The sequence below is a fragment of the Diabrotica virgifera genome, chromosome 7 (assembly GCF_917563875.1).
Source record: "Diabrotica virgifera virgifera chromosome 7, PGI_DIABVI_V3a".
NCBI classification, from domain to species: Eukaryota; Metazoa; Arthropoda; class Insecta; order Coleoptera; family Chrysomelidae; genus Diabrotica; species Diabrotica virgifera.
Window position 1 is genome coordinate 48,317,681 of NC_065449.1, and position 10,440 is coordinate 48,328,120.

The window sequence follows — 10,440 nt, forward strand, 5'->3', positions numbered from 1 at the left end:
GCTCCAGACTAAGGTCTGATCTTGTAAAAAATGTTTTCCACCTACCCCTACCGGAAGTATACTTTTCCTGACCTTATTGTAGGAAGCAAAGTCGTAGTTTTCCTCCCTAGGGAGTAAAAGTAAAAGTGACGTCATGGTATGTCATTGATGAAATAACTTAATGACGCTCTATACAATATTCTATTATCTATTACCTAAGTATCTATACATTTTAACGTTTATTTCTAGAACACCCTGTATTTTGCAGAATGGTAAATGACAGTAAATTGGTATTTTGGTTTAACAATGTTTACATTAATAATTAGACGTATATGTGACAGTTGACAGTTCTACTGTACCTACTTGTTAGTTTTAATTCTCTAATTCCCAGTATTATAAAATATATTTATCTTACCAAGTAAAATTTAATTTGAATGTAAAACAATTTTTTCTACAGATTTGCGTATTATAAACGCAAATGAAATTAACTCTGGTAGTAAATCTGCGAAATAAACTATTCTTTAGTTTTATACCAATTATTTAACAAGTAAATATGACACTAATGACAGTTTCAATGTGTTTTCGGCTGCTGTGAAAATATAAGCAATACCTATGTAAGGTTAAGTTTTAGATTATAACCATTTTCTGTTTGCAACTACGTAGTTAAATATTTAGAAATGTACTTCTTCAGTAATAAACTAAAAACTATTAGATTTTTTATTTCAGTAGGTAACTAATTTACAATAAAATAAAATAAAATTAGGCGAGCGGGTATTAAATTTTTAAATTCTCGAACTCATCCCCATACTGATGTTTTAGTTGTAGAATCTTTTCTTTAACTGCCAACTCTAGTTTCTGTTTGTTTAATTTTAAAATGTCTCTACTTAAGTTTTCCTTTTCTTTTCGAACTTTAAGAATTTTTAAAATCTTCTTTCTTTTTCACACTTATTTTTTTGTGATGTAGGACTCCCGATAGATTAGGTCTTTTACACTTTCCCGGTAGTTTAACATGTTAATTTCCAGTGCATTGTTCAAGACTACCTTTGGTCCTGTACTTTTTCAGCAACTTGTGCCACCCCACCTTCATTACGAGGAAGTTCATCAAATGGAGCGGTGCTATCATAAATATTTACTATTGGCTGCGTTCCACTAGTACTCGCCATAGATAAATATTTCTCCCCAACGGAATCTGTCTTTTGTCGTTATCTTTTTTGGCTTTTTTTAATGCTATCCTAAAGAAGTCTTAACTGGCCTGCATTTGTTATTCCACTTTGTGCCGTTGAATTAACCTCCTCGGTGATAACTTCCCATACTTCGTTCTTCAATTTTACACTTGTGCTATGCGTTTGTTTATTGTCAATTGCATTAAAGTGTTGTTTTACTATTTCTAAAAGGTTTTCTTTCTCCTACTCTTTGTACTTTTTTCCTCGCTCTCGTTTCGTTTCAGTCTCATCCATTTTTTGATAATAATTTATATATTTCTAATTTAAAAATCATATGTTGACACTTCGGGAAGGCGCAAAAATAAAATTAACCTAATTTGTATAATCTTTTTTTTTTATTTCTTATACACATTTTGTACACCGCCATCTGTAATTATACTTAGAAACTACAAAAAGTTTTCAATGAATATTTTATTCATCAGTTAGTTATTTGCTTGGTACTAGTTTTGCTTTATAATACAGAATTTAATTAACTTGTCGATTTAGTAGCAAAGTAAATTTAACCCACAGATAATTATTTGATGATTTATTTATTGTTTATAATACCAGCCATAATAATAGTAATCGTCCTTCACATAACATTTCGAACATTTGTACTAATGGTAGTGGCATTTTCTGGCCGCTGATCACAGTTTAAAGAAGAATAAGAAAAAAGAAGATATTAGGCTTCTTGACACGTGACGTGCGCACATCACTGTTTTTTTCTGTGCGCGGCTGATCACACGCGTGTTCGAAATAATTTTATAAAAATTGTTAAAAAGCGTTTAAAATGCCAAAAAGGTGTGCTTGTCCACACCGGAGAATTTTCATACCGAAAAGGTGTGACATCAAAGAGTTTATCCCGAAAGCGGCAGAAATATGAAGAGTTGCAACAGAAATTGGTAAAGTTGAGAGAGGAAATGGATGAAAAGGACTCAGGTATTTATATTATGATATTTATTTTGATTTGCTTATGGTAGTTAAATTAAATTTAGCGTGAATAAATAGAGCTATATTTGTTAATTATTTACAAAGTGACAATCTTAATCATATTTTTATATATTTTTCTGTTGCCATAGTACCTGTTTTTTCGCCATCTTCCTGTTCGAATATAAAATAGGCACTATGTTGCCGGACTGCACGGGTTTTCCTGATAATGTTTATTTCGTAGAAAATGTGTTAACATAAATTACATGCAAAAACGTCACATTTTGCAAAGAAAAATTATACTGTTTGTCTCATTAAAGGTGCCTTAAGGTAGCCCAAAGTAATACAGACTAAATAATTAAGGATATAACAATAAATCAGAGGGTACTTTTAAGTTGCCCAGAAAATCTTTATGATTATTTGACCTGCTTCTATTTCTCAGAGGCACTTTATAGTAGCCCAGAAGTATAGAATGGAATATATTTTTATTTAACTAATTTTACACATTTTACTTCGAATTTACATCACAAGAATAGCAAGTTACTTGTACAAAATTTGTGTTTGGCTTGTCTTCAAACAATAAGACTAGGGGAGCGGGTATTTTTTAATAGCCCAGAAAATCTTTATGATTTATTTGAGATGCTCCTATTTCTCAGAGGCACTTTATAGTGGCCCAGAAGTATAGTATGGAATATATTTTTATTTAACTAATTGTACACATTTTACTTCGAATTTACATCACAAGAATAGCAAGTTACTTACACAAAATTTGTGTTTGGCTTGTCTTCAAACAATAATACTAGGGAAGCGGGTATCTTTTTAATAGCCCAGAAAATCTTTATGATTTATTTGAGATGCTCCTATTTCTCAGAGGTATTTTATAGTAGCACAGAAATTTAAAATAGAATACATAATATTTATTTAAATATTTGTTTGCACATTTTACCTTGATTTCACTTTTCAAGCGTAGCAAGTTTACTTACACTAATTTTTTATTCGGTTTTGTCAAAATATTAGAAATAATATTACAGAAACCATTGTGGAGGTGCATAGCCCATCAGTTTCACTAAATAATACAGAAAATGAGATCAATTCAATTTGAGCATAACTGAAGATTAGCATATTTGGAGCATAACTGAAGCATAATTGAAGATTTTAGGGCAAGTGAAGATCTACAACCAGCAGTACTTATTGAGGAGTCACAACAACAGACAGAAGATTTTTTCATTGGAGAGGTACCTACACAAAAAAATCTATTTCTCTATATATGATTAACTTAATTGGGGAAGACCCATTAAAAACTAACCTTAATGCTTCTGAAATGTTGCCAGATGTAGCAAAAAGGCTAAACTATTCCCTTTCCAAAGGCTTAGACAAAAGTATTGTGGGTAAACTTACAGAAAAATTCTTACCTGCTACAAACTGCGAAACACTTTGCCCACCTCAGTTGAATTCTGAGATTTTATCTGCCATAAAAGATAAAAATAAAATTAGGGAAGATAAAGACTTGCAAACTATGCAAACAATTTTAGCTGCAAGTATTATGTCCCTTTATAAAAAGGTCGAATATCGAAACAATTGCCAATTACATAAACTTCAATATAGAAGTGTTTTATAAGATGTCCTTGCACAGAAGATTTTTGCTCAGTTCTTCATTAAATTTAAAATTTAAAAAATTATTAGACGAGCAACCTATAGATAAATATTTATTTGGGGAGCATTTGATTGAAATGTTGAAAGAAAGCAAAGATACAAGATCAGCAGCTTTTCAAGTCAGCTCTATAATGAAGCCACAAAAAGCCACTTTTTATCCGAAGACCGCGCCACAACGCCAAGCTGTTTTTTCCACTGAACATCCAACAAGAGTACTTCCAGAATCTTACAACTTCAATCAACAGAGTTTAAACTTCAATCCAGTCTCGAACAGACCAAGATTTCGACAAAGCCAGTACCCAAATCATCCTCAACCAACATCGAGATACAAACAGACGAGCAGACAACAGCATCAAAACCCAACGAGAACAACCAGGAGGTCATACTAAAGGTAAATAAAAAATCAGCAGAAAATGTGGCTAATTATTTTAAAAACCGGAAAAAGATTACTTCAGACAACAAAGTTTTAAGTTGGGTCCAAGGTTTTAATATTTTATTTAAAACAACACCGTCTCAAGAGAGAGCACCAAAAGTTTTTCATAGACCCAAATGAGTCGTATGATTTAGCTATAAAGCAATTACTAGATAAGGGAGCTATTTCTTCTTCTTAGCATACAAGAGAGCAATTCCTTTCCTCATATTGTCTAGTGCCCAAAAAGGACGGAAGTCATAGATTTGTTTTAAATTTAAAACAGTTAAATTGCTTTATAGAAGCCCCACATTTTAAGTTGGAAGACTATAGGTCAGTTCTCAAGCTCATTTTTCAAGGGTTGTTTTATGGCAAAAGTAGATTTACAAGATGCCTATTTTGCTATTCCTCTTCATGAAAATAAAAAAAAATATATTTAAAATTGGAGTACAAAAATATTCTATATCATTTCAACTTCTTACCATTTGGTTTGAATATCTCGCCTTTTATATTTACGAAAACCTTAAAACCAGCCTTAAACAATCTAAGAACAAGAGGCTTTACTTCTGTCATTTTTTTAGATGACACTTTACTGATTTCAAAATCATATTTAGAATTTAAGGAAAATATTGTTGAAACTTGTTCTTTTTTTCCGCCTGGGATTTACTATAAAAAAAAAAGTATACTTTCACCCACAAAAATTATAACTTTTCTTGGTTTTACGTTTGATTTTAATAAAATGATATATTTTGCACCTGCTGACAAAAAAAAGAAAAAATAATTAATAGTATTCAGACCATCAAAAATAAAAGTACATGTACGATAAGATCATTTGCAGTTTTAATCGGTCAGTTGGTAGCAGTTTGTCCTTCAGTTAAATATGGAAAATTATACTTAAAAAATTTAGAAAAAGAAAAGTGGCTTGCTCCTTCTAAAACTAATAGTTTTAACACAAAAATGACCATACCTAAATACTTGTAAAACGATTTCAATTGGTGGTTATATAACATACCAATTAGTGAACAAAATATAAAAGAATCTGATTATGTACTTGAAATATTTTGTGATGCATCTCTTTTAGCATGGGGAGCATGCTGCAATGATAATAAAACTCATAGTTTTTGGAGTTATGGACAGCGAGAACTACATATAAATGTATTTGAGCTATTGGCAGCATATAATGACTTGAAATCCTTTTCCAAGGAATATAGGAATTGTAATATTTTGCTAAGAATAGATAACACAACAGCTGTATCTTGTATTAACAAGATGGGGAGTGTGCAATGCTCTAATCTAATCTTAACAACATTTGCAGAGAAATTTGACAATGCTGTGAAAATAGAAATTTAAAAATATTTGCATCTTATATCAGTACAAAAGAAAATATTATTGCTGATTCAGAGTCAAGATTTTTGAAAATAGGAACAGAGTATTCTTTAAGTGATAATTGTGTTAATATAATTTTTAAACAGCTTCATATTCCAGAAATCGATTTGTTTGCCACATAACTTAACAAAAAATGTACAAGGTATATATCTTGGAAACCTGACCCCGAATCGGAGAAAGTTGATGCCTTCACTCTAAATTGGCATGGATTAAAATTTTATGCTTTTCTACTCCACCTTTTGCTATTATTCCAAGAGTTTTAGAAAAAATCATATGTGACAAAGCAGTAGGAATTGTGGTAGTAGCAGAATGGCCAAATCAGCCTTGGTAACCAACCTTGGATATCAGGCAAAAAGATAATTTTAGGACCTGGTAAAAATTTAATTTTGCACCCTTTTAGTCTTCCATATCCGGGACACCAACATCTTACCCTGACTATCGCATGTTTGTCAGGCAAGCTTTTTTAAGAAAAGGTAATCCTGAGCATTCCATCACAATTATGATTGCATCTATTACAACAAAAACACTAAATTTATATGATACAGTTTTCAAGAGATGGTGGAGGTATAGTATAGAAAAAATATGGACCCTTTTGCTTATGAATTATCAAATATTATTAATTTTATTAAATATATCGTAGATCGGGATTATACATCTAGCTCTATAAATATTCATAGAGCTGCATTGGCATTGATAATACATATACCATAAAATCATAAAAACATGTTTAAAAATTTTTACAAAGGTATATATACCAAATATCAATTTACTTGAGACCCTCAACCAGTATTATTTTATTTAGAAACATTATTTCCTCTCACAGGTCTTTCCTTGAAAGAACTTACTTACAAACTTGTAATGTTAATTGCTCTGACTACAGCTCACAAGTTGCAAACCCTATCCCTAATAAAAATTCAAAATATTTTCATGGATCAAGATAAAATTGCGATTATGATACCAGATAGGATAAAGACTTCTTCGAAAAATAAAAATCAACCTATTTTAAGATTTCTCTATTTTAAAGAAAAACCACAGTTGTGTGTAGCATCGACTTTATGTCACTATTTAGAGATTTCTAAAATCATTCGTCCTCAATCAGAGGACAAGTTGTTTATAACAATAAAAAAAAACATAGAAAGCAGCATTTACGAAGACTTTGAGTAGGTGGCTAAAAGATGTTTTAAAATTATGTAACATAGACACCAATATTTTTAAAGGGTGTAGTGTTAGACAAGCATCTAAGTCAGCAGGAGCTAGAGCTGGATTAAATATAGAAATTATTAGAGAGACGGCGGGATTGACAGAAAATTCTCAAGTATTTAATATTTTTTATAATAAACCTCTAGCAAAAGATTACGGACTCTTTGCAAAAACTATATTGTCTGTTTAGTCCATGTATGCTTCTGCGTTTGTTTATTGTTTGTTATACGTTTATAATTATAAGTTTATGTTATTATTATTGCATAAGAACATTAATGTTCTTATTATTTACAAACATTACTCTTAATTGTTCTAATACATTCTCTCTTTTTTTGTAGAGTTCCTAACAAAAAAAAAATGTAAAGTATCGATTTTTGGATTGCAATGTAGATTTGTTTAATTATCGCACAATATTGCTTAATCTTTCAACAGCCTACCATTAGTACAAATGTTCGAAATGTTATGTGAAGGACAATTAATTGATTGGTTGACTTACCTGTTAAGGAAGGACAATCATAATTGTCCTATCTTACATTTCGAACATTTGTACGCTCCCTCCCTTTGATTCTTTCGAACCCACCCGTTTTTGTGCGATCAAAATAAAACAAAAAAACAGTGATGTGCGCACGTCACGTGTCAAGAAGCCTAATATCTTCTTTTTTCTTATTCTTCTTCTTTAAACTGTGATCAGCGGCCAGAAAATACCACTACCATTAGTACAAATGTTCGAAATGTAAGATAGGACAATTATGATTGTCCTTCCTTAACAGGTAAGTCAACCAATCAATTAATTTACGTAACAAATTACGAAAGTGATATTTTACGAGACGAGTAAGAAGTTTTCAGGGCGAGCCGTAGGCGAGTCCTGGAATCCTGCGAGTCTCATAAAATCGCTTTTGGATCGTGTTACGTACAATATTTTTTCTGCAGCCGTTTTCTATGTTAAAAAAATATATTATGGATAAACTTTACTTATGAACTTTTATTAAACACTTTAAGAGGAAACAGTAGCGATCATCAGGTAGCGAAAACGCGTCCCAAGATTGCGGCTGTAATTTCGAATATTTTTTCGAGATATTTGGCACACGTATTCGTAATATAATAAAGAATGGCGATACAGAGCCCAATTTGAAAAATATATTAATATGTGGAAATTACTCTGTAATTAAATACAATATTAAAAAAACGAGCCTCTACCGCCATTAAGAAGAACAAAAAAATACACTTTCTTCAAATAAATTTTTTATCCTAGATTTTGTGTGATTTTGGAACTACTAATGAAACAAAAAAAATTTAGTAGTTCCAAAATGACACAAAATCTAGGCATCGGATAAAAAGTTTATTTGAAGAAAGTGTATTTTTTTGTTCTTCTTAATGGCGGTACAGGCTCGTTTTTTAATATTGTATTTAATTACAGAGTAATTTCCACATATTAAATTTTTTTCATATTGGGCTCTGTACCGCCATTCTTTATTATATTACGAATAAGTGTGCCAAATATCTCGAAAAAATATTCGAAATTACAGCCGCAATCTTGGAACGTGTTTTCGCTACCTGTTGATCGCTACTGTTTCCTCTTAAAGTGTTTAATAAAAGTTCATAAGTAAAGTTTATCCCTAATATATTTTTTAACATATGTAGAAAACGGCTGCAGAAAAAATATTGTACGTAACACGATCCAAAAGCGATTTTATGAGACTCGCAGGATTCCAGGACTCGCCTACGGCTCGCCCTGAAAACTTCTTACTCGTCTCGTAAAATATCACTTTCGTAATTTGTTACGTAAATTACTATTATTATAGCTGGTATTATAGACAACAAATAAATCATCAAATAATTATCTGTGGGTTAAATTTACTTTGCTACTAAATCGACAAGTTAATATTTCGAGCAATATAATCGACAATAAATTCTGTATTATAAAGCAAAACTACCAAGCAAATAACTAACTGATGAATAAAATATTCATTGAAAACTGTTTGTAGTTTCTAAGTATAATTACAGATGGCGGTGTACAAAATATGTATAAGAAATAAAAAAAAAAGATTATATAAATTAGGTTAATTTTATTTAAGTGTCAACATATGATTTTTAAATTAGAAATATATAAATTATTATCAAAAAATGGATGAGACTGAAAAGAAACGAGAGCGAGGAAAAAAGTACACAGAGCAGGAGAAAGAAAACCTTTCAGAAATAGTAAAACAATACTTTAATGCAATTGACAATAAACAAACGCATAGCACAAGTGTAAAATTGAAGAACGAAGTATGGTAATTTTGTGTGATTTTGGAACTACTAATGAAATAAAAAATTTAAGTAGTTCCAAAATGACACAAAATCTAGGCATCGGATAAAAAAGTTAATTTGAAGAAAGTGTATTTTTTGTTCTTCTTAATGGCGGTAGAGGCTCGTTTTTTTAATATTGTATTTAATTGCAGAGTAATTTCCACATATTAATATATTTTTTAAATTGGGCTCTGTACCGCCATTCTTTATTATATTACGAATATGTGTGCCAAATATCTCGAAAAAATATTCAAAATTACAGCCGCAATCTTGGAACGCGTTTTTGCTACCTGTTGATCGCTACTGTATCACCTTAAAGTTACTCTCGTGAATTCAACATTAGAAAAATCTACTTATGAACATTAATTACACAATTATAACATTTATATATAATTTACATTGATATTTAGTTTCCTTAATCTCATCTGGAGTCATTTCGGCTTCACTTTCACTGCTGATTTCAATTTCTTGGAATTGAAACGAAAAACTGAGCGAAAACTGACACGAACCTTAAATAACAAGCGTTATCATAATAAAATACAAAGTTGATGTTATTGTCAAAGCCGTTACCTAGCTACCCAAAATCGTCCGGAAATTAGAAAAAGCGTCCCGAAAGTCAAAAAATTAGTCCCGAAAGTAGCTACTTTCGGTACGTGTTGTGTAAAATGGTACTTTCAATTTAATAAATCATACCGAAAGTTTTATTTTAGGGACGGCTGTAGAAAAAAAATTTTGTTAGTTGCATAAATAAATTATTTAAAAATGAAAAAATGATTTGTTATTTGAGGTAGGTGCAAAAATGCATAACATGTGAATAAAGTGCTTTTTCCTCCCTTAAATGATTACTGCCTTTCGCTACGCAACGGGCAGTAAACTTCATTCCCGGAAGGAAACGTGGCACTTTCTTCCCTTGTTATACAAATAGCTATTTCATGTTTATGAATCTTCTCCTCGCTTGTTCGATTCTTGAGAGGATTTCTTTTTGAAGATAATCTAAAAAGACTAAACGTGATGTATTGAAGGATGAAAGCAAGCGACAAGAAGGGATCGATAAGAATGGTCAATCAAGCCATTGGCCTACTAGGCTCGACGTGCTAATAATAATAAAAATAAAACGGGATAATACCCGAAGGTTGGCTGTATACCATCTAGTTAAATAAAATTAACATGAAGTAAAACTCCCTAGTGTAGTTGGTATATTTAATAAAAATTCTAAAAAATTTTTAAAAATCCAAACGGATTACGTTCAAAACGTTTTCGGACTTATCAGTCCATCATCAGTGAACCTAAAAGTAAGTAATCTCACTTAGTAAAATTGAAAAGGGTGAAATTTTGAATGTTAAAAATTGAAAAGTGTGGTTACGATTACTTACTCTCTGTCCTTGCTAAATAGCC